This window comes from Erpetoichthys calabaricus, chromosome 9, assembly GCF_900747795.2.
Source record: "Erpetoichthys calabaricus chromosome 9, fErpCal1.3, whole genome shotgun sequence".
NCBI classification, from domain to species: Eukaryota; Metazoa; Chordata; class Cladistia; order Polypteriformes; family Polypteridae; genus Erpetoichthys; species Erpetoichthys calabaricus.
In genome coordinates, this window is record NC_041402.2 from 31,946,984 (window position 1) to 31,971,952 (window position 24,969).

A 24,969-nucleotide genomic window follows, 5' to 3' on the forward strand; every position below is an offset into this window, starting at 1 on the left:
CCAGTCATGAGATATAAAGGTATTTAAGGTGGTCAGTTGCAAGTTGTGCTTCCCTTTGACTCTCCTCTGAAGAGTGACAGCATGGGATCCTCAAAGCAACTCTCAAAAGATCTGAAAACAAAGATTGTTCAGTCTCATGGTTTAGGGGAAGGCTACAAAAAGGTATCTCAGAGGTTTAAACTGTCAGTTTCAACTGTAAGGAATGGAATCAGGAAATGGAAGGCCACAGGCACAGTTGCTATTAAACGCAGCAGGTCTGGCAGGCCAAGAAAAATACAGGAGCGGCATACGCGCAGGATTGTGAGAATGGTTACAGACAACCCACAGATCACCTCCAAAGACCTGCAAGAACATCTTGCTGCAGATGGTGTATCTGGACATCATTCTACAATTCAACTCAATTTGCACAAAGAACATCTGTATGGCAGGGTGATGAGAAAGAAGCCCTTTCTGCTCTCACGCCGCAAACAGAGTCGCTTGTTGTATGCAAATGCTCATTTAGACAAGCCAGATTCATTTTGGAACAAAGTGCTTTGGACTGATGAGACACAGATTGAGTTATTTGGTCATAACAAAAAGCGCTTTGCATGGCGGAAGAAGAACACCGAATTCCAAGAAAAATACCTGCTACCTACTGTCAAATTTGGTGGAGGTTCCATCATGCTGTGGGGCTGTGTGGCTAGTTCAGGGACTGGGGCCCTTGTTAAAGTCGAGGGTCAGATTAATTCAGCCCAATATCAACAAATTCTTCAGTATAATGTTCAAGCATCAGTCACAAAGTTGAAGTTACGCAGGGGTTGGATATTCCAACAAGACAATGACCCAAAACACAGTTGGAAATCTACAAAGGCATTCAGGCAGAGGGAGAAGTACAATGTTCTGGAATGACCGTCACAGTTCCCTGACTTGAATATCATCGAAAATCTATGAATCCATCAAATTTAACTGAACTAGAGAGATTTTGTATGGAAGAATGGTCAAAAATACCTCCATCCAGAATCCAGACACTCATCAAAGGCTATAGGAGGCATCTAGAGGCTGTTACTGTATATTTGCAAAAGGAGGCTCAACAAAGTATTGATGTCATATCTCTGTTGGGGTGCAGACTCTGTATGGACAATATCTGGGTGAGGACGTTAGACTAAGAACGCAGATTTTTGAGGTGGCAGCATTACTACGCCGTTGATTTTTCAAGCTAAATGAATAAATGTCACTACCTTTAGCAAGTTTTGTTGTAGAAGTATGCACTGTTGTTCTTGACAACACGGACACTGCTTGACATCATTGCGCTGTTGCTATAAAAGACAGCAATATGGCGGTGTTTCTATCCATGTTTTTAGATTCACTTTGATAAACAATGAAGAATTGCTCAAGACTTAGCTTGGGTCAGGAAAAGGCGGGTTTAGGACTTTGCTTTGCTTATCTAGGCGTGCCTGGTATTTTTTGAACTTTTAGTAACACATTTTCTGACTGCACTTTTGGTTATTCGTCTTTAGTTTCTGACCATTCTTTTGAAGTGCATCTTAGGTCAATCTTCAATATATTTTGCATTTTTGGGCACACGTTTTGCCCTCATTCCCCTTATGGTTGTCACACTTGCTCTGTTTTGACCACCCCAATGGTGGGATGCCGCAACATCACAGCCAGTTTGGTTAGCAAGAAAGAATACGGGATCACAGACAAACAAAAAACATTCAAAACTAGGAAAGAACACAAAAGAAGTAGAAAATGTGCACATGATGTAACATTTGTGTGCATTGGAGGGCTTAGTTAATTGTTTTGAAAATTGGAGACATTTAAAAGTTTTGTTTATTTACTTCATTAAAGGGACAGATATCACCTTTATTCTTACCCAACCACAATATTTAAGGAACAAAAAGATCAGGGCCAAAATAATGTTGGGATGCCAACTAGTTTATCTAGTTTAATTCAAAGAAAAAGACTGAAAACAAAAATACTGCACAATGGCGTGAAATAACGAAACACAGGCTGTAACAACAGAAACAACATTTATTTTTATAGCACGTTTTCATGCAAACAATGTAACTCAAAGTGCTTTACAAAATTAAATAAAAGGAAGTTAATATATTATGGAATAAGAGAAGGCCGGCACTTAAACATCTTACTCTAATTAGAATCTTTACCAGACATGTGCTTACGCCACTGGGCCTTTGTATTGCGTCCTGTTCTGAACTGGCCTTTGCCTGCTGATCTTTTTAATCTCTTTAAATGCAGCATTGCTGCTCCCAGACCTCTTTCTACTCCATTTGTTACTTTACTAAAATTAAAATCTTAGAAATGACAATTTCTTACATCAACAACATTTATTTATATAGCACATTGTCATACAAATGGTGTAGCTCAAAGTGCTTATGAAGAAAGAAAAGTTTATATGAAACAAAAATAAGACTAGGCAATACTCAGTAACAAAAAAATAATGTAAGGTTAGATGGCCGGGAGGACAGCAAAAACAAACAAAAAACTACAGCTGGGCTGGAGAACAAAAAAAAAACAAAATCTGCAGGGGTTCCAAGGCCAAGAGACCACCCAGCCCCCACTTACACATTTGGCATAAGGTGGAAAGACATCTGAGTTTGTGCCCATCCTGGCATCTTCAAACTTGTATTTGTCTATAATCCTGCACTATGTATTGGAGGTAGCCCACCGTGGCCCAAGTGAGGCATCTCCACACAATTTTGATGACTCCGGTCTTTGTACATTTCAGTCCTTGAGGTCCGTCTGCGACATTCCTTTCTCCAGCTTACATCAGTGTGGTCTAGGTCAGCCCATGTCAACAAGGTTTACCCTGGGCTAAATAGTGCATGCCAAATCATCAACGACACATTGCGAACAACTTGCTTTCCTGCTTTATACAGGCTAGCCGGGATCACATCTCCCCATATACGACAAGAAACCAGTTCAAGAGTAGAAAGGTTCAAGCAACTGATGGACTCCAGACACCCACTTCACTATCACCAGGAGGTAAATCGCCGACTACCTTCTCACTGGAGCTTCGCCACAGTGGAACCCCTCAATCCAAAGCAGTCCACAACACATTGGCTCAAGAGGTGGCGAAAGACTGACTGTATTCCTCCCAATGAAACTCTACTTACACCTCAGGAGCATCTACCCAATGGAACATCTCTCTGTAACAAAGCCTTAGTCACGCTTAACCGAGCTAGGTCAAAGGTGGGCAAAACAAAGGAAAACCTATTTAGATGGGGCCTCACAACAAGCGCTGAATGTCCCTGTGGTGAGCCCACCCAAACAATGTTCCCGTGGCCCTACATGCACAGATGAAGGTCTTAAGGATGCTAATGACGCTGCTGTTTTCTGGATATGGCAGTGGCGTGATAAGATATGATAAGCTTACATCGGCCCTCAAGGTCTGTAAAATGTCTTTATCATTTCCAAACAACCCCCCCCCCCCTTAATTAAAGTATACACCTCAATATCTCAGACAATAAAACCAGTATCAGCCTTACATGCACTTCTGCAAGACGCCTCACATCACACTTTGCCTACTCAATCTCTTTGGCAATGTGCTTTACCCATGGCCCTCCTCTCCAGTCTCATTTTTAAAAGCTTAACTATCTCTGCTAGAAACCCTAATTTCTAAAATATTCCATTTAAATTTGGACATAGATTAGATTATATTCTACCCTGTGTAAACGCTTTATTATGGGCCTTACTGCAGACCCTTCAGGTCATTTGTGTCACTCTGGGGTGGGAATGTCCCACCATTTTGGTCCAGCGTCGCCTCTTTTCTGTCTTCCATTTTTGTTTTTAATATTCCTCGCTTGCCTCATCATTTTCTTCTGCCTGATCTTCCTCCTCACTGAATCTTCTCCAATAGAGATTGTTCTCCTTTGGCTCTCCTCCTGCTAAGTCTATTTTAATAACCTGATGGAAATCCACAGCCTTTCTACCATTCTCAGCTTTCAAAGCTTCCTTTCTTGATTTAACACCATTAGAGATTTCAGCAGTAAGGACTAATGAGGTACCTTGGATTAACATTAGCAAGTGGTAGCATTTGGTGAAGGTCATTCAGAACCAGGCTTTGAGTGGTCAACACTGCTGGTCTTGAAGAAACACTAGGCCTTTGATGACCAGTTGGCTTGGCTGCCTCTCTCATTGGCCAGTTTGGTTTTCTTTAGCTACAGTGCATACAACAGATGTGGTGGGCTTGAAGGGTACTGAGGAGGGGAGTCGCTTCATTATATAATTTATTTGTGCACCATGTGTATCTGCATTTGGTTGCTCTACCTGTTTAATAAAATATTGATCATAACAAAATAAAGGAAAGGTCACAGCACTTCATGGGAGGAATTTCGTGATCCAAAAGTAGTTTCAATTGACACATTGATGGCCCCCAAGCTGGAGTTTACGGCTACACCACCACAGTACCACTGGTCTGGAATTTGGGAGTTGAGAAGGCAGAACATGGCAAAGGCTCACAATGAGTCAAGAACAGACTCGACTGCTGGTGCATTGCATTATTGTTGCACTTTTTGGTTCCCCCACTTGACCCCTTATTTTATGATTAATGAGTTCTTTATTCTGAATCCAAACCTTTCTTTTATTCTGGGTAAAGACAGCACACAGGGGGTTGCCCTAATCAAAATGAATGGAATAACTCATCAGTACGCATATTTTCTTCATATTTGAGATTATTAATTTCCTCATTAACTTTCCAAACCAGCTCTTTGCCTTTAGGTGTTGCAAGGCACATTGAAGAATTTCCAAAACACCAGTACCATCTTTTTATGTGAAAGCATCCTGCAGATCGCTGATTTTTCACATTTACTCTTCTTGGCCTGTTATCTCTGTTGAGCTTTGATATACGACATGTAGGTGAAGGATCGCCTGGAAAGACTTCAGATGTGGCAGATAAGCGGCGCCATCATTCATGATAGCTTGGGACTTGCAAGGCGGCCCCTAGACATTTTCCCTGTGAGCTTGGAAAACCAGACAACTTCATCAAAACGAGACAGAAACGGCCATGCTGAACGGCTGCCACGGTGCACGTCAGCTTTTAATGTTTATGTATCGGATGTCCTGTTGGTGTCTATAATATGTAGATTGGGTTTTGGTTTTATTTTTTTGGCAGGGAAACAATGTCATTGAATTATGGGTTAGTAAAACAAAACAAACCAATTTTTAATGTTTCCCTGTCAATGACAGGCCTTTCTCTTTTTCAAGCCCAGTTTTTTCATGTGTTGTTTCTTTATCTTCGGTAATAGTAGAGCATTTATCTTTGCAGCAAGTGAAATTTGTTATTTTTCTGACATGTTAATCGGCTCCAGATAGAGTACTTTGTAAAGACAATGAGCCAAGAACAAAAACCGCAAAGCTACTTCTGTTTACTCTGCTGACTCAAGGTGCGGCTCTAACACCATCATTAAGTCTGCAGCAGTGAATCTCATCAGCAATGGAGATGAGTCAGCTTACAAAGATTGGTGGACTGGTGCAGTCTATTAATTTGGACAACACCAAAGAGATGATTGTTGACTTCAGGAAGGCCCATGCTGTCCACACCCCACAGCACATCAAAGGCTCTCCAGTTGATTTGGTCAAGAACACCTGGCAGCTGACCTTACTTGGTTAGTCAACATCACCTCCATAACCAAGAGGGTGCAGCAGGGTCTCTACTTTCTTTGGAGGCTGAAGAAGGCAAGCCTACCTCCCCCCATTCTCACCACACTCTACAGGGGCACCATTGAGAACGTTCTGACCAGCTGCATCACTGTCTGGTTAGGGGGCTGCAGTGTCTCTGACTGTAAGGTTCCTACAACGGATTATGCACTGCTGAAAAGATCGTTGAGACCTCTTTATAAGGTGTTGTGTCTGCAAAGCCCACAGCATTGTGAAGGACCGCTGCCACCCCTCCCACGGTCTCTTTGTTCCATCTAACAGAAGGTAGAACCGATTCTGTCCCTGTTGTCAGTTCTGCTTCTAGTCACTTATTTGGAGGCAGTACATTTGTTACACTTGTTAGTGTTATTGTTTTTTTATTATTAGTGGTTGTTATTTTATTTATTATTTATTTTTTTATTACTCATTATTCGTTCACCTATTATTTATAGTGCGGTGTAGTGGTTAAGGCTTTGGACTTCAAACCCTAAGGTTGTGCGTTCAGACACCATTACTGACACCATGTGATCCTGAGCAAGTCACTTGACGTGCCTGTGCTCCAATTGGAAAACCAAAAGAAATGTAACCCAGTTATATCATAAATGTTGTAAGTCGTCTTGGATTAAGGCATCAGCCAAATAAGTAAATGTAAGTTTCCTACCATTTATTTGTTTATCTCTTTTTCTATTCTTGTCTTGCACTTGTCCTGTGATACTGCATACAGTATGTTGCATGGCGGTCTCAGAGAACATTATTTCGTGCCACTGTATGCTGCAATACGGTGTATGGATATGTGACAATAAATCCACTTGGCGTGACATATTTTTTAGAGCATTAGGACCTGCATCGTAGAACAGCCAGAGTGTGGCTCAGCAGGTGTGATAAGTTCACCAAACTTTTAGGGCCACAAAAGCTCCTTCATAGCAGTGGGGTCATGATGGTACCTTTTATAGGGAATCCTTATGAAATCAGCTGCTTAAATAGCTTGTAATAATAATAATAATAATAATACATTTTACTTATATAGCACCTTTCCCATGCTTGTAAACACCGCCTCAGAGATTAGAGGAGCTCTGTACTTCTGTTGTAAAGCCACCTCTTGAAATATCCAAATGGCCAATCTCCAAGTGGTTCAGTTAAAGTTCATGCAGACTAACAGAACTAACTGTAAAAGCTCCTTTAATGTCACATAAATGCATGTGATCCTGAACAAAAGACACTGCGTGGGTATGCCTAGCTGCACAGGGCCTCCTGCTGTCAAGTAATACCTGAGAACATCAGCACCATCATGATCCTGAATTGAAACGTCCAGTTCTGTGACCCACTGGTAGAAAAACTTTTTTTTTTTTTTTAATCAATCTCAATTATACTTTCTTCTTATTAATCTAATTGCTTGAGAAGTAGTTCATCCTCATAATTTTTCTCACTTTTCTTCTGACTCACTCATACCCATCCATTGCTAAACTGCCCAAAAATAATTCTGTTTCTTCCCTCAATGCATCCCATGATTAAAATCTCCCAGGCCGTCTCTTCCCAGAAGAGCTGTCTCATAAACCTGGTTTCTTTACAATTTGCAAAACTCATCATACTTCTCTGTTATTATGCCTTGAAACAGGATTTAAATGAATGAAATATTACGATTTAACAGAGTCAAAAGGCTCCTTGCTGCATGAGCATTTAACATTCAGTCTCAGTAGACTTCCTTCTCTTCAGTCTCATCCTGTAGCACAAGCCTAAGTGCTGCCTGGTTGCTGATCCAACATGTTCTTGTCCTCCACAAGGTTTAATGAATCTTGAAAATTTTATGGCACGAATGTGTCTCATGGTGTCACTAACTAGCTGAAGATGGAATTTTCTGTTCGCAGGCACTCCACCGAGAGCATTCAGAAGAACAACAGCAGTAACACTGGAGTCATCCTGGACATCTCAAGTCTCAAAACAAATGAGATGGACTCGGAGGTTCCCCCTCTTCCACCACGATTCAGGTTCAGGGATTTGCTCCTAGGGGACCAGTCCTTCCAGAATGATGACAGGTAAGGAGTTGGACTTTTTTGTTTCAGTATGTTGGCAAAAGTGGATCAATCATCCAAAGGTCACTATGTTGGGCTTTAGCAGCTTATTGATCATTGAGGTTTCATTTAAGCAGAACAATAACAATAATGATTGTTCTGGTATAATTAATTTGGCCCTGTTTCTGAAACAATTGCACAGTTTTTGAGTCCTTTATTTTTTTTGCTGTTATTCTTTTGGATATTTTTTTCAGTCTGTGTTACTAGTTGAATTTTCTAGTTGGTTTTAGTCCTAAATAGTAAATACTTTACTTAGGAAACAGTTATCCCAGGCATTGGATCGCATTACTAATGAGAGAAGAATATTAAAACCAGCAACAAAGGCCCTCGGAGAATCCGTTGTTCTAGGTGCCCTGATCAATCAATGAACGTCAGTCGCCTTTCTTGGTCTTGTGGTTCTCAGCCCCACTCGGCCTCTTAAGAGCTTCGCTCACCAAAACTTGGCAGTCTCATCATTTTTATAAGGGTTATGTCTTTTTTTTTTTGGACGGACAATCATTTTTCATTCAGGTGACAAGGGATCAGACGGTGAGGATAGAGATCAAGATCAGGATGGGATTTTGTAACTGTCAGAGCTTGTAGTTTGTTTTTTATTTTGTTTCTTTCCTGTGAGCAAAACTGTTGGAATTGCAATGCTGTGCAGTTATTTAAAGTACTTGCTTAAGGCGACTTTAGTGTAATTTTCACCCACTTTTAGTTTATTGTTGTCACAATTTAATTGAAGTCAGGCTTTTGATCTTCTTAACTGTCAGGACTGTTTCATTTTTACTTTATTTGCTATTTGTTGTGTTCATCATTTGCGTGTCACATGCTGATGCTGCCATCACTGATTCACTTTGGATTTTTGGTCTTTACGACATTGTCCATTGTTCGCCAAGGGTGGGACATCATGAGGGTGTGCTCAGGTGCCTTTATGAAGCTGCACTTTGTTTGAAAGGTGACATCTTTGGTTCCGCTTGACACAAATTCTTTGGCGTTTTTTTGCTTTTTAAGGCTGTTTTTGACTTTTGGTTTTGACTTTGTTCGACTTACTCCTTTGAGCTTGCCTAGTCCTTTTTTGTTGTGACTGCTAATTTCTAAACCTTGGCTAATTAAACAATGCTTTGTCCAAACTGAGCATCTTGTTTTGCCCTAAATAGACCAGCACCTCACTCTAGTAATAATGCTGACTGCTAATAATGCTGACCTTTTCAGTCCTTTTTATGGAAAAATTGAATGGCTACTCACTATAGTTAATAATGAAATGTGTATGTTGTGAATTTTGTTCACTGATATTCCCTTTATGCTCGTGATTGACTCATTGCCATTTTGCTTTCATTATAGGAGCTGAATAAAAATTATGAATGTCTTACTATATACTTTCTAGTAAATTAAATGATGCGTTTTGAGTTAATTACTTTATGTATTACTGTTAATCAGCTTTGGGGGAAAATGATGCCAAGTAAGCACTGTGGCATAAAAAAGGAAGCCGCTCTGCAAAACAGCATTCTTCAATGGAAGTGGCAGAACTTTATATCTGATTAGGCTTTGTAATCCACTCAAATAGTTGCTTGCACATGAGAGGGAAGAATATCAGTGCCTGATCCGCATGGTCGACGTGCCCCTTGTGTTATTGCAGGCTACCACAGCATAAGGCTTAGTGACATCTAACACTGCTTAGAGGGCTAACATCTTTCCTGTCCTTCTGATTGATCATAACCATTTTGCCTTGTCATGAAGCTACTTGCACCACCATGAAGCTTCATAGCACTGAATTCACCACACATATCGTGGTGGCTCAGTCATACAGTACAGCGGCGTACGCATCACTTTCACTATCAGTGTCAACGTCTGATGACCAATTCACATGGTCTTCACTATCGCTTCATTCAACTAATGGCTCAGTTTATTCTAAAACCGGCTTTACAGCTTCTCATTTACATGCCATTGTGTTTTGGTTGAAGGCTCCGCCCTATTCATGAATATTGATGAATTATTTAAAAGCGGCAAAACACATATATTCATGAATTTTTAATGCCTAATGTTTTTTCACTCATTAGATGGCAGCAGATTACTGTCCCGAGAATTATTTGGGCATAGAGCAGATCTGTACACGTCACCAAGAGTCTGACATAGAATTCTGAACTTGAGATGATAACGTCAAGGAGGTTAAGCTGCTTTATAAATGAAATGTATTATTATTATTATTATTATTATTTTTCATTTAAATACATGGACAAAACTGAAACAATTAACCACATAATTAGAACAGAAGACAAAGGGGAACTAAAAAAGGTAATGAAGGGTGATGACTAGCAATTATAAACCAATTAGCAAAAACAAAAACAAAACATCTAAAGAAACAGAGAAGAGACCAAAAGCAAGGAAAGCAGAAATCACAACCTCCAGGTAAGAGCAGCTTGAAGCCATGACGCTAGGCTTGTGCTGTTTCGAGTATTTTTGCTGCCAAGTGCAACAAATGATTTGGAAGTCGAAAGCGGGGTGTTGGCCTGCAGCATGAGCTGTGGAGACGTAAACGCTGTGCTGCTTTTGGGATGGCACTGATGATCTACAGATTCTTTTATGGCCATCATGTGCAGATGCTAAATGCCATTCCTTCTCCTCACATCTTTGCCATCTCTGATTGGCAGAGAGCTTCCATTCCCTTGATTATCTGAGTTGTGGCCTATACTGAGAATTGTCTAACTTAAAGTTTACTTTTCTTCCTGTGGACTGCTGAAGATTTACGCCAGAAAACCCACAAATATTTCAGCCATATTGTCAGATCGGTTCGCCTCTTCTTTTTTTAAGAGTCATCAGAGCCATAAGCATTTCGTTCAGTGACAGCCCCTTGTCACAGCAGGGTACTTTTGTGCTGTTCACCACACCAGGCCTCTGCTGATTGAACATTTCATTTAGTGGGGGCATTTCAGGATCTAAATCTGCAGCTAAAAAAGCAGAGTGGTAAAACAGTGTCAACGCGGCGATGTATGAGCTGTACAGATGTGTCATGTTTGGCATTTTGTCTGTCAATGTACACAAAGAGAAAATTGGTGCTGTTATTGATTCAGCGGTAACTACTTTGGATTCACGTAATTAGAAATAATTGATTTAACAGCATGGGTCCCTGGAAAATGTGGAAGGGAATCTTGTTTATGGGCAGAACTATAATGGCTCTTTACGTGCTGGCTTTTATAAAACATTTTGCTGTCATTACCGATAAGGCTGGCCCTTCTTTAAAGTAAAAGGGAGACAAGGAATGCACTGGTGTTAAGCACTGCCTGTGTAATGTGAGGGCACCGTTAGCCAACAATGCAAATCTTAAACGGGGTCTACGATGAAACAAATGTGTGGGCGTAACTTGAAATGGGTGACTGTAAATCCGGGAGGGTTAAGCACCCTTCTTTTCTGGTTCTTTCAAGCCCGGTCACTCTCTGCCTGTGTGTCCATGTGGGGTTTTCTCTGGACTTTCTGGCTTTCTCCCACATCCCAAAGACATGCAAGATAAAAAAAGTGTAGTAGCTCTAACTTGTCCTGCTATGAGGAAGTTTGTCCACGGGTGATTCAGATGCTGCTTTGTTGTAACTTAACAACGGAAAATTCATTGAAAAAATCAATGAATGCGTTAATGCACTTGTTACTCAACTTACTGTACATAAATCATCGGTATAATATTAATAGTATATAAAATTTCTTTCTTGGTGTTTGTGTGCATTTTGCATATTCTTCTTATGTTTGTGTAGGTTTTCATCTGAGTTCTCTGTTTGTTTTTACTTTCACGCTCCAACGATACAATCAGAGAGGTACATATGATGTTATTTATCTGGACTTTCAGAAAACTTTGGATAAGCTGCCACATGAGACATTGGACATCAAACTAAAAGAAGCGGGGGATCAGGGTGTTGTGCGAAGATGGGTGCGAGGAACTTCATCAGAATTGGCTGATGTTAAGAGTGGTGTCCCTCAGGGGTCAGTGCAGGGGCCGCTTCTTTGTAATCCATAGAAATGACTTGGATAGGAATATAAACAACAAGCTGGTTAAGTTTGCAGATGATACCAAGCTAAGTGGATTGGCAGATAATCTCAGATCTGTTTAGTTTTTACAGAGGGACTTGGATAGCATACAGGCTTGGACAGATTTGCAGCAGATGAAATTTAATGTCAGTAAATATAAAGTTTTACAAATAAAAGATGAAAATGTTATTTTTGAATACACAATGAGAGATAGAAAACTGGATGCAGAGATAACCCACAGAGTGCAGTGTGGCTGGAACAACTGGAAGAAGGCATCAGGAGTGTGGTGTGTGTGATCAAAGAACTAAGGTGAAGGTTAAAGGTCAAGTTATTAAGACAGCAATGATGTATGGAGGTGAGACACGGGCAGTAAAAGGTGCACAGGAGAATAAGTTAGATGTGGCAGAAATGAGAATATTGAGATGGATGTGTGGAGTTATAAAAAAAGGACAGAATAAGAAATAAGACAATCAGAAGTACAACAAAAGTGGGAGAGACATCTAGGAAAGGACTGGAAAGTACGTTGGAGTGGTACGGACATGTGATGAGGAGAGGCAAGGAATATGTGGGCAAAAGAGTGATGGGGATGAAAGTACATGGGAGGAAAAAGTGAAGGAGACCAAAGCAGATGTGGATGGATAAAGAAAATCTGAAGGAAGGTGCAGGGCCGAGTTGTGTGATTGACATACCCCTTGTGTTATTGCAGACTACCACAATATAAGACTTAGTGACTTCCACATTTCTCCTGACATAAACATTGACATTGTGAACACTGCTTAGGGAGCTGACATCTTTCTTGTCCTTCTGATTGATTGCAACCATTTTCTCCTTGTCATGAAGCTACTTGTGCCACAGTGAAGCTTCACAACATTGAATTCACCACACATATTGTGGCGGTAAAGAGCAGCCTTTTTCAACTGAGGTTCCATTACTAAACTCAAGCCAATGACCTATAAAAGTCTATTCAATCTTTTATCTCCTCTCACCTAGTTACTACAATTCCCTTTATGCTGGTGTTGGTCGATCATCTGTGTCCAGTTGGTTCTGAATGTGACTGCAAGGGTCTTAGCTGGCACCAAAAAAGGAGATCATATCTTCCCTGTATTGGGTTCGCTGCACTGGCTTCCAGTAGAGTATTGAATTTTCAGATTTCATTCTTCGTGTTTAAGGCCCTGCATTGGTCTGCTACATCATATATTGATGAACTCTTACTCCATATTACATCCAGGGTCTCAGGTTTTCGGATCAGTTGTCATTATTTATTCCACGGACATGTCAGAAGGTTATTGGTGACTGGTTACAGTGCTTTTGCAGCTGTGACCCCGAAGCTTTGGAACACTCTGCTTAATGAAAATAAGAGCCGCTGCTTTGATTAAGAGTTGTTTTAAATCGCAATTAAAACATATTTTTATTCACTGGCATTTAGCTCATACAGTAATAAAGGGCTTATCCTTAATGTTGGTTAGGATTTTCATATATTAATATTGTGCATAGCTTTCTAGTTGTTTATTTATTTGCTTGTATTTATATTGATTAGATTTTTCACTTCTGGGAATTGTCTTTTTACTTGGTATGGGGTTTGTGCTGTGAGGCAGTTTGGTCAAATTGTAGTTGCGTTAAATGTGCTTTATGAATAAAGCAAACTTGACTTAGCTGTCCTCTCTTCCGTTTGTCCTCTCTGTGTCCTGCTGTGCCACAGTCACGTTACCAAAGTGTTTCCTTCTGGTGATAAAAACAAACTCCAGAGTTTCAGTGGGTCAATGTCAGGCATGTACTTATAATTTTATAGAATGCCCAGTAGGGTGAGGGTGGCCAGGAGACCTTGGTCACCAGAACTGTCTCTGTGTCGGACTTTGACCATGACTTTGTTGTACATGACCGTGAAGCCAGTCAGAGTTTTATTTTTTCTAGAAATTCTGTTGATTGGAGTTTATCTTTTCTTCTTCTTCTGTTCCATTGTCAAACTTATCATCTCTTAGTTATAATGTGAATGGAGTTTGCGTTGCCAGGGTCTCTTTATGTTTTATGTTGTGCTTAACATAGTTATTGTATGTAAAAGGTGTATGGTTTAGCTGCTAATATATTAGTAGTCGTGGATTTATAGTTTCACTATTAGCTTCTCCTCAGTGATGAACAGAACTGACCTGAATGTTGGACTTGTCACTGTCTGAGTGGTGTCTGCATGATATCTTAATGTCCGCTTTGGTTTTCTCCATTTGCTTCATTTTATTCTTTCATTAAAGGAATAGACTGTGGGACCACTAGGGGGTGTTGCAGCCCCCCAACCCTAGACACAACTGTACAGACACAAGTCTCGAGTTCTAATACAAGTTTTACTACATGAAATATCTTATAGGAAAGGCTTTGAGAGTGGCACAACACAATTCTTTCTCTTTCTCCTTCCACATCTCCAGGTGAGCTTTGTCCATCCTCCACAATGGACTCCAACTTGCCTAGATTAGGATGAGTGGCTTCTTTTATCTTAGACCTAGGAGTACTTCCAGTGCTAGGGCATAGCCTATTGTAAAATGGAAGCTCCACAAAGTAGGGATCATTAATCCTGGCAGCTCCTTGTGGCAGACTCCAAAGAACACAACAGGACTGCCCCATGGGACTACAGGTCCTAGCATGCCCTGCGGGTGTCCGTGTGGGAGTCCTGACCCAGGGATGATGTGTATAGGGGTATCCTGTAGTCCTAACAGGTTATCTCCTATACACTCCACCCGCTAGCCACCCTCCTGGCTAAGGCAGGGAACACCCTGCCACTTTTTCTGCCAATTTACCACCTGGAATTTCCAGCCACATCAGGTAAGGGGGTCCATCCTGCATACATTACAACGGGTTAGTCTGATGGGTGAGTCTAAGTCTGGCCATCATGAGTGAGTGGGCCCAGTGACTGACTGGCATCCCTACCACAGCTGTTTCCTGCCATGTGCCAGATGCTGTCAGAATAGACTCCTACTCCTAGCTCTCTTTGACTCTGTCCACTATTGGCATAAGTAAGGTTAAAAAATAAATGGATGAATGTGATACGTCTTAAAATGTGCACTCAGTTAGAAACTTATTAGCAGTGGCATTGTTAAACTTGTCATGTACATAAAATAGAGGTGAAGGAAAATCGCCCATTGTTTTTGGAAACAGAGGAGCAATTGGGTGACAGTTCTAGTAATACCAGTGCTTGTATGGCTACAAGTAAGAGGCTGACTTAAGTCCTAGTAACATCCTGAAAGACAGGAAATCCTGGGCTCTTCTGTGGGTTGTGTTACCATTTTTCTCCATATTTAATTAAATATAATATTTTGAAATAAACCTGGGAGATCATTTTCATTTACAGTTATCCTGATACTTTGAATGTATACAGTATATAAACTGTACATGCATATATATATATTGTGATAGATTAAGGCCCTTGCCGTCCTCTTGAACCCTCTGACTCGACTCCAGACACCAGGTAAAAGTCCAAATATAAATATTTATTAGGACAATAACGTGCACAAAGTACCCTCCTCTCCACAATACTCAATAATAAAGCAATAAACAATCAATAATCAATCCTCCACACTCCCAGACACTTTGCCACCCTTCCTCCCAGCTCAGCTCAACGTCTGGGATTTCCCATCGTCCTTTTATACACCCTGACCCGGAGGTGTTCCTGTCCAATCCGTCCACAATTCCTTCTCCCTTCCGGGTCAGGGTAAACAGTCCTTTTCTTCAACCCGGGAGCACATCGTATCTTCCTGTCACGTGACCATGACGTACTCCCGGGTTATAGGGCACATAAGAGCCTCCGAGTCCCCCTACAGCGACTCCTGGTGGCCCCCAAGGTATCCAGCAGGGCTGCGTATATAAACTACAAAGTCCATGAGGCCCTGCTGGCATTCGGGACACCATCATGCTGTCTGGAGGGCTCCTCCTAGCTGCCTGGGGGTGGCGACCGGAGTCCATAGCCGGTCGTCCATCACAATATATATATATATTATAATCCAAAGGGCAAATAGTCTGCCTGGTTGACTTGGAGAAGATGAGCAGTGAATTGCTTCAGATAAACTTGCATCTGTGAAAACACTTTCATTGTCTGTTAGTTTATTCCTGGCTTCACACAGTGAGCAGACTTAGAAAATTATCACTGGAAACAAGATGGCTCAAGCTTATGGATGATAAATTAAACCTTATGGAAACACAATAGTCTTGTCTTGCGCCTTTTGGTTACTATCACAAGGACAATATTTCTCTCCAGAATTGCATGAATTACTGAGGCTCGTTGCCTAAATGGAACAAAATGCTCTCCATTGTGAGGAGCAGCTGCCAGATTTTTTCTATGTAGTATGAATTGACTTTTCCAGCTTCTCTCCTACTTATTTTGGATTCGAAATTTAGAGAATGTAAGCATATAAAAAGGGGTCTGGTCTGAAACATGTTATTCATCAAAGAGCAGTTTATAAAAAAATGATATATAAAGTGGATTCAAAGGGTTTGACAGATGAGATTAGACAGGAGTCCCCGTGGACTACAATGTTTGTGGATGACATTGTGATCTGTAGCGATAGTAGGGAGCAGGTTGAGGAGACCCTGGAGAGGTGGAGATATGCTCTAGAGAGGAGAGGAATGAAGGTCAGTAGGAACAAGACAGAATACATGTGTGTGAATGAGAGGGAGGTCAGTGGAATGGTGAGGATGTAGGGAGTAGAGTTAGCGAAGGTGGATTAGTTTAAATACTTGGGATCAACAGTACAGAGTAATGGGGATTGTGGAAGAGAGGTGAAAAAGAGATGGCAGGCAGGGTGGAATGGGTGGAGAAGAGTGTCAGGAGTGATTTGTGACAGACGGATATCAGCAAGAGTGAAAGGGAAGATCTACAGGATCATGATTGTGTTGAGATGTAATTTTAAATGGATAAATTTACCATTTTCATCCATCAGTCTACACTCAATAACTCATAAGGACAAAGTGAAAACATGTTTTTAGAAAGGTGTATACATTTATTAAATATCAAAAACTGAAATCTCTCATTCATGTAAGTATTCAGATTCTTAAGTCAGTACTTTGTAGAAGCCCCTTTGGCAGAGATTCCAGCTTTAAGTATTCTAGGGTAAGCTTTGCCCACCTGCATTTGGGCACTTTACCTCATTCTTTCTGGCAGACCCTCTCAAGCACTATTAGACTGGATAGGAAGTGTCTGTAAACTGCCATCTTTAGGTCTCTCCACAGATGTTCTGCGGGTTCAAGTCTTAGCTTTGGGTGGGCTACTCAAGGACACTCAGAGGCTATCCAGCATTGTCTTGGCTGTACTGTATGGTTTAAGTCACTGTCATGCTGAAAGGTGAACCTTTGTTCCAGTCTGAGGTCACATGCACTCTGGAGCAGGTTTTCTTTAGGGACCTCTCTGTATTTAGCTGCATTCATCTTCCTCTCAGTTCTTAAAAATTTCCCTGGCCCTGAGAAGAACCCTCATAGCGTGATGCTGCATCACCATGCCTTTCAGTAGAGATGGTATTAGCCAGGTGATATGCAGTGTCTGGTCCAGTCACAGTCCTTGGAGTTCTGCCCATTGAGTGTAATGTTTGTCTCATCAGACCAGAGAACCTTTTTCCTCATGATCTCCTCCATTTCACAAACTCCAAGCAGGTTTTCATATGCCTTTTAATTACGAGAGGCGTCTCTCCAGCCACTCTGCCATGAATGCCTAACTGATGGAGTGCTGCTCAGATGGTCGTCTTTCCATCACAGCAGGAGAACGATCCTTGGGTTCATATTCATCACCCTGACCAATGCCCTTCTTGCTCGGTTAACTCAGTGGGGCCAGATGGCCAACTCTAGGAAGAGCCCTGATGGTCCCAAATGTCTTCAGTTTCACCGTTATTGAGCCCATTGTGCCTCTGGGAACACTCCAAGCTTTAGAAATGGTTGGTCTGCTTGCCCTGATCTATGCATCACCACAACTTGATGGTGTCGGACTACAGAGAGTTCCTCAGACCTCCTGGCTTGCTTTTTTTGGTAACATGCAGTGTGGACCTCATACTGTATATACAGGTGCACATGTACCCTTTCAAATAAGGTCCAATTCATTCTGTTTGCCACAGGTAGACTCCAATCAAGTCTTCAAGGAGAATTAGAGCAAACAGGATGTATCTGACCACAATTTGGACTGCCACAATAATGGAGCAGAATATTTATATAAATGAGAGATTTCAGTTTTTAATTTTTAATAAATTGGCAAACATTTCTGAAAACATTGCACTTTGTGATTATGGGTTATTAAGTGTAGAATGATGGTCAAAAATGGCAAATTTATCCATTTACAATGAAATCTACAAAACAATACAATGTGCTGAAAATGAAGGGGCCTGAATACTTTGTGGATCCAGTATATATATATACGTATATGAATGCACGCTCATTTGTACTTTTTTATTTTTCATATCCTTTTTGCAAAAACTGCTTAGTTTATTCATTACTAAGCGATTCTGCATGAATTTATTTTCAGCATTTTTCCACCACTGACAGTCACATTGGCTATTTATAAATAAGGCTGACTAAAGCATTTATTGTTAAGCCATACATGCATCATGTGTTATGTGTCTGATGATGGGTACTAAAGAGGATACGTTTTTTTTTGTACAGTCCTTGAAAACTAGAAGATCGAGTGTTTTTATAAAAATATGTAGAATTAAACTCTATTCTGTCATTGAATATTCTGCATGCTGCCCACTCCTTTATTCAAAGGCAACAATAAAAAAAGTGACCTGCTGACAAAAGAATCACCAAAGACATCATTTGAGGCCTAATTTGGAAAGACCTTTTGTAGCAATTTTATGCAAAGAGCATGATGGGTGACTTTACTTAACAGTGGGAGCGAGTGGCAGGCAGCCCTCGGCCTGAATGGGCTTTCTTATTAACCTTCCTGAGAGTTTACTTCATGCCATTTCCAGCTTGCAGCTCACAGTCTCTCATTCTGATGAGAAAGACAAGGAGGAGGAGGAGGAGGAGGAGGATTCATGGTAGAACAAAGCGATCAGCTGTCATGTAATTAAGGCTTGTCACCATTAGTGTACACATGTCAGGCAATTTTGTCAAAATTCAGCTCATTTTCTAGAGATGCTCAGCTCAGCATAAACCTTCTGACTGGTTTACCCAGGCAACAGCAGACGTATGCTCTACGGGTGGCAGTGCCACGTGTTTGTTTATAATCAAAAACAAAAATCAAACTAAATTCAATAAAGAGCTTTCAATCATGTAGACATGACAACTTGATAGACTTCACGAACAGAAATACAGAGGCCACATTGCAAGATACAAACCACTGGTTAGCCATAACAACAGGATGGACAGATTAATAAAAGGACTTAAGAGAGCCTGCAGAATCCTGGAAAAAGGTCTTGTGGACAAATGAGACAAAGATGAACCTGCACCAGAGTGATGGCAAGCGCAAAATGTGGAGACGAAAAAGACCTGACAAGATGCAAAGCAGACCACCTCATCTGTTAAACATGGTGGTGGGGTCTTATGGCTTGGGTTGCCACAGGTCCTGGCACACTTCGCTTCATTGATGATGGATCTACTGAAGGCAGTGGCCCAAGGAATTTTGAGGTGTATAGAAATATCTTATCTGCTGTAAGGGATGGCCGGCAGCTCAAACCGGCTGGGACACACTGAGAATGGAAGGATGGGAGAAGGCAGCTACTTTTGGACACTGCCTCTCCCAAGACGCTAGATGGCGGCTCCGCTGGAGTATAGCAGTACCACGGATTCACACAGGGCATCCTGGGACTTGGAGTTTGCTATCTCAGCCCTGTTGGGAGCCATGGGTGCCGCCAGGGTGTGCTGTGGAAGGACCGGGGGAGTCGTGCTTCCCTTATAGCCCGAAAGTACTAGGAAGTCACGAGGATGGAAGGCCCGAAATAATTCTGGGCTGATTAAAGAACTTTAATTCTCTGTTTGACCCGGAAGTGCTGACAAGTTGCGTGGACAGAAGAGCAGAAGCACATCTGGATCAAGAAGTATATAAAGGACTGCTGAAGACCCAGCACGCGAGTCAGAGTCAGGTGTAGGTCCGACAAAGCTTGCTGGGAGGTGTGAAGGAGAAAAGAGAGAGAGAGAGAATTGTGATTATTATTGTGTTACTTGCCAGTATTATTGTGGCTGTGGTGCTTAGGGAGCACTGTTTAAAGAAGAAAAGAATTAAACAACTTCTTGGTGCTTTTAATCTGTGTCCTGTGTGTCTGTCTGTTGGATTGAAAGGGGCAACAGCGACCCCTAGCATCCACACTGCTCAAGTTCTAGTAAATTCCTCCAAACTCATTGGGCGACACTTCATCCTACAACAAGAGATAGATAGATAGATAGATAGATAGATAGATAGATAGATAGATAGATAGATAGATAGATAGATAGATAGATAGATAGATAGATAGATAGATAGATAGATAGATAGATCCATCCATCCATCCATTTTCCAACCCGCTGAATCCGAACACAGGGTCACGGGGGTCTGCTGGAGCCAATCCCAGCCAACACAGGGCACCAGGCAGGAAACAATCCTGGGCAGGGCGCCAACCCACCGCAGAGATAGATATTTTATTAATCACCAAGGGGAAATTCATATACTCCAGCAGCAGCTTACTGATAAAAACAATATTAATTAAAGAGTGATAAAAACGCAGTGCAAGTTAAAAAAAAAAATGCAAGGTGGAGAGTGCGAGGCAGGTATAATAGACAATAATTTTGTATAATTTTAACATTTACCCCCCTGGGTGGAATTGAAGAGTCGCATGCTGTGAGAGAGGAACAATCTCCTCAGTCTGTCAGTGGAGCAGGATGGTGACAGCAGTCTGTCACTGAAGCTGCTCCTCTGTCTGGAGATGATACTGTTCAGTGGATGCAGTGGATTCTCCATGATTGATAGGAGCCTGCTCAGTGCCCATCGCTCTGACACGGATGTCAAACTGTCCAGCTCCATGCCTACAATAGAGCCTGCCTTCCTCACCAGTTTGTCCAGGCGTGAGGCGTCCTTCTTCTTAATGCTGCCTCCCCAGCACACCACCGCATAGAAGAGGGCGCTCGCCACAACCGTCTGATAGAACATCTGCAGCATCTTATTGCAGATGTTGAAGGGCGCCAGCCTTCTAAGGAAGTACAGTCGGCTCTGTCCTCTCTTGCACAGAGCATCAGTTTGGATAATGATCCAAACATACTGCTGAGGCAACACACAAGTTTATCAAAGCTTAAAAATTGAAAATCCTTGAAAGACCAAGCTGGTCACTTGATTTAAACCCAACTGAGCTGGCCTTCCATATGCTGAAGAGAAAATGTAAGAGGACAAGCCCCCCGAAACAAACAGGAGCTGAGGATGGCTGCATTAGAGGCTTGGCAGAGCATAACCTGAGAAGACCCTCAGCACCTGGTGATGCCTGTGAATTGCATGCAAGGGATGCTAAATGTGACCTGCCATTGTTACAGTATGTCCCAAACATTACTGTGCCCTGAAATGGGGGAACCGTGGAGAAGTACACCATGTTGTCATTTCTACATGGTGAGACCAAAATGTATGCAATGTGTATGTATTCCCTTAAAGGAAAGCCTGCAATGTGCTCTTTAATCACGTCTGAATGGTTTGATTTGTAATTCTAAACTGTGGAGCAGAGGAGAAAATCAGGAAAAAAACACGTCTTGGTCCCAAACCTTATGGAGGGCACTGTATTTTCTCAAACCACTTTCTTCACTACAGGTTTGGGTGTCCAGCCACGAGACAGACAGGAGATTTATTTACTGAGGTAAACCAGGAGAAGCACATAAAAAATGAAACTAAAACAAATAAAAATAAACCTAGCTACCAAATCTTAATGAGAAAAGAACTGAAGTTAAAAATAGGCAGAGAGGTCAAACCAAACAAAACTCGTAAGAAGGACAATAACAAAGATTTCTTTTTAGTATTTTTTTTAATTTTATTATTTAAAGAGGTTTCTATCTGCAGATCAGATAATGAAAGGAACCCCCAGCCAGTTTTTTATCTCCAAGAAACCACAACCTTAGTATTGGCTCTCAAAATGGTGCAAATAAATGGACCCCCCCCCCCAAAAAAAGGTGTTCAAGACGTATAAAACACCAGACGAATTCACACAAACCCTAATCATGACATAGGGGAGCTGGGGTCTATAGATTGGAACACAGCGCAGGAATCGTCTCACTAATGCATTGTGCAGCACACTCATACATACACAATGAGCAAAATCAAAGCTGAATTTAAAATGAATGGGGTGGCATAGTAGCTGGGACTGCTGCCTCACAAATCCATCATCCTGGGTACAAATGCCATGTTCAGTCAACATGAACTTTGCTTGTTTCAAGTCCATGTTTATTGCCATGTGTATGTCGCACACAGTTTAATTGAATTCATACTTGTGTGTGTCGTAAGAATAGTTGACGATGATCCAACACCAATAAAAGATACACACAAAAATTGTGAGATTTTTTCTCGGGGTGTTCCCAATTTTTCTATGCACATAAGCCACAGGGATGTGCAGGTCAGGTTAACTGGTAGTATCAAATTTCCTCGGGGTGCATGCATGAAAGGCTCTACCACTGGTACTCAGACTGGCACACTGTCTTGGTCATCTTCTTGCTTTGTGCTCGGTGTTATATCTCTCTATTATATAAAATAATCTTGTGACGAGACAAGACTTTTTTGGAAGAGATTTTTTCATGTCCCGCGAGATGAGACTTTTTCAAGTCACGCCCTCCTCTCATCCATTTTCAACCATGCACACGGTAATCTCACCTCTCATTCGTGTGAATGCTTTTGTCAGACACACTTCCTGCTCTCTCAGCTCTTATACATTTTAACATTTTCCTCATTTAAAAGTTCCCAATTAATGAAGACGTGTTATATCCAAATCTTATTGAAAAATTTCATCCCGAAGGGTTATCAACGTATAAAATGAGTACATGGGCAATCCTAGCACAGAGAAACGATGAAGTCAAACGAATTAACACCAAAAATGTTGATCAGTTACATGGCAAATTAGTTAAATGTGTATCAATAGACAATGCGGAAACAGTTGGTGGTGATGGTGCGGAAGATGAAAACATCGACTTACAATATCACATAGAATATCTACAACCGTTAACACCATCTGGTCTACCACCACACAAATTACAGTAGAAAGAAGGATGTATCCAAGAAAGGTAATGTAGTACATCTTCCGCATATAAGATTACACAACAAAGGAGATCTTGATATGACATTTTACAGTTTCCCGTTAGAATAGCAAAGACATTTAACAAATCTCAGAGCCAAACATTCGAAAAAGTTGTTTTAATAGAGAGAAAGTAACGATATTCACTCACGGGCAGTTATATGTTGCGTTGTCACGATGAAAGCCCAAACACAGAATCAAAATTCAATGCGATATTGATGAAAATTTATTTTAAAAAATTGTTTTTAACTGAAGTTTTACAGTAAAAGTGTAAGTTTAAAAAGTATTTGCGTGTAAATTTCAAAGCCAAACAGAACGAAATCGTATTGCTCAACAAATAACTCTAATGCAACATGAAACATAATTTACCTTCAAATTATTACATTTAACTCTTTTTTAATATAGTTAATTACTTGCTGTAATGTAAAGTAGTTATATTATGCGTATGTTATATTATGTAACAATTCCCATGAAAATAAAAATCTTTTTAAATTGTACAACCGCATCCCCATACACGAGCGACAGAACCGCAAAGAGGCTAGTGCGTAGTGCAGGCAGGGGGGTTGGCGAGCAAAGCAAGCAGTGGGCAAAGCCTCCTAGTTTTACTTAAAATTAATAATTTTGGGGATGAGGAGGTAAACAGGTGAGCAAGGTTCTATTAACACAAGGAGAACAAGCTACCTCCACACTGAAGTCCAGTCCTCCCCCTTTACCACAAATTTCAAGCAAATTAAGAGCTCTAGCATCCCAATACTGTCGCTAAATGTAAGTCAAGAAGGAAGACAATTGTCTCATCCCTAGCCTGGAGTGTTTAACACGACGAGCCCCTCGTCCCCTCTTAGTGTGTTATCAATCTCATGCACTTCCTACACCACCTCACGGTCTCGTGGGGGTCATGGAAGAAGGGAAGCATTTCAAACCCTTGTCCATCATGCAGTCACCCCCTCTCCAACATAAGGGCATTTGTGGAACGTTAAGCACCATCTCTTCATGATCTCCATCTCCACCTTCAGCCATGCATCCCACCCACATGGGTTATCCATACCATTTGATAAGCTGGAGATAGTAGACATATTTGTCCTTTTTGAGAAGCTGAAAAAAATGTGAAGTTTGGATACAGATGGTAGATTTAACTAAATTAGAGGCAATCTTGGAGAATGCTTCAGGCACAAGTGGGAGAAAAATGGGTCAGTGTAGATTAGCATTTAATCCATTAGTCACTTGAGGAAGGTAGATGAATACTCTGTCAGAAAAGGATTGCGCTGTTTTCAGCTTTTTGATTTGTTTCAGACACTCTTTCTAAATGATCCGCGGTTATGCGCTGCTTAACAAGCACTATGAGGTATTTGACAGAGAAATGTGAAGGCAGTCGGCTGAGTTATTAGACTCCAGTATAATGATTAAGACATAAAAAAATAGAAAAAAATCATAATTCCAGGTTAAAAAATAGAAATTGAGAAAATAAACAAAAAGACAAATTAATATTAGCTGTCCTTGTCTCCATGGGATGAAAAATGAGTCACCAGCCTGTGAAAGTCTGTTGGCTGCAGAGTGAAAAAGTGCTTTCTGCTGTTGAAAATGATTTCAAAATGTTATTGGATTGTTGCTCAGATTCAGCACTTTTCATTAATTATATTTATAGCATGCAATATGGAAATGAGAAGGACGCACTGGATAGGGAAGCTGACTCACTGATCCAGCCTTGTTGGTTTCAAATGGCGTATACCGTCATTGTCTGTGTCAAAGCGCCAGGCCTGCACACATTTTCCTGTGGGGACTCCAGTTTTCCTTCCACTTCCCAAATGTTGTGCAGGTTGGGGTTAAAGGGGCTCTTCCAGAAAAGTCAAAGTCAGAATTGATAAACAAGTCGGAGCCTCACTAGTCCTGTGTCAAGTGTTAGGCTATTGCAAGTCTTGGTCTAGAAGATCCAATGGTCAGACAGCAGCTAAAGTGTGCTGCCGTCTTTTATGATGGTGGTGAGATAATGACTCGTGTCACTTTGCTGTCAGGTCATGAGACTGGCAATGGACATCATTACTGATAACATGGGGGCGCACATGAAAACAACACACAAAATGGCT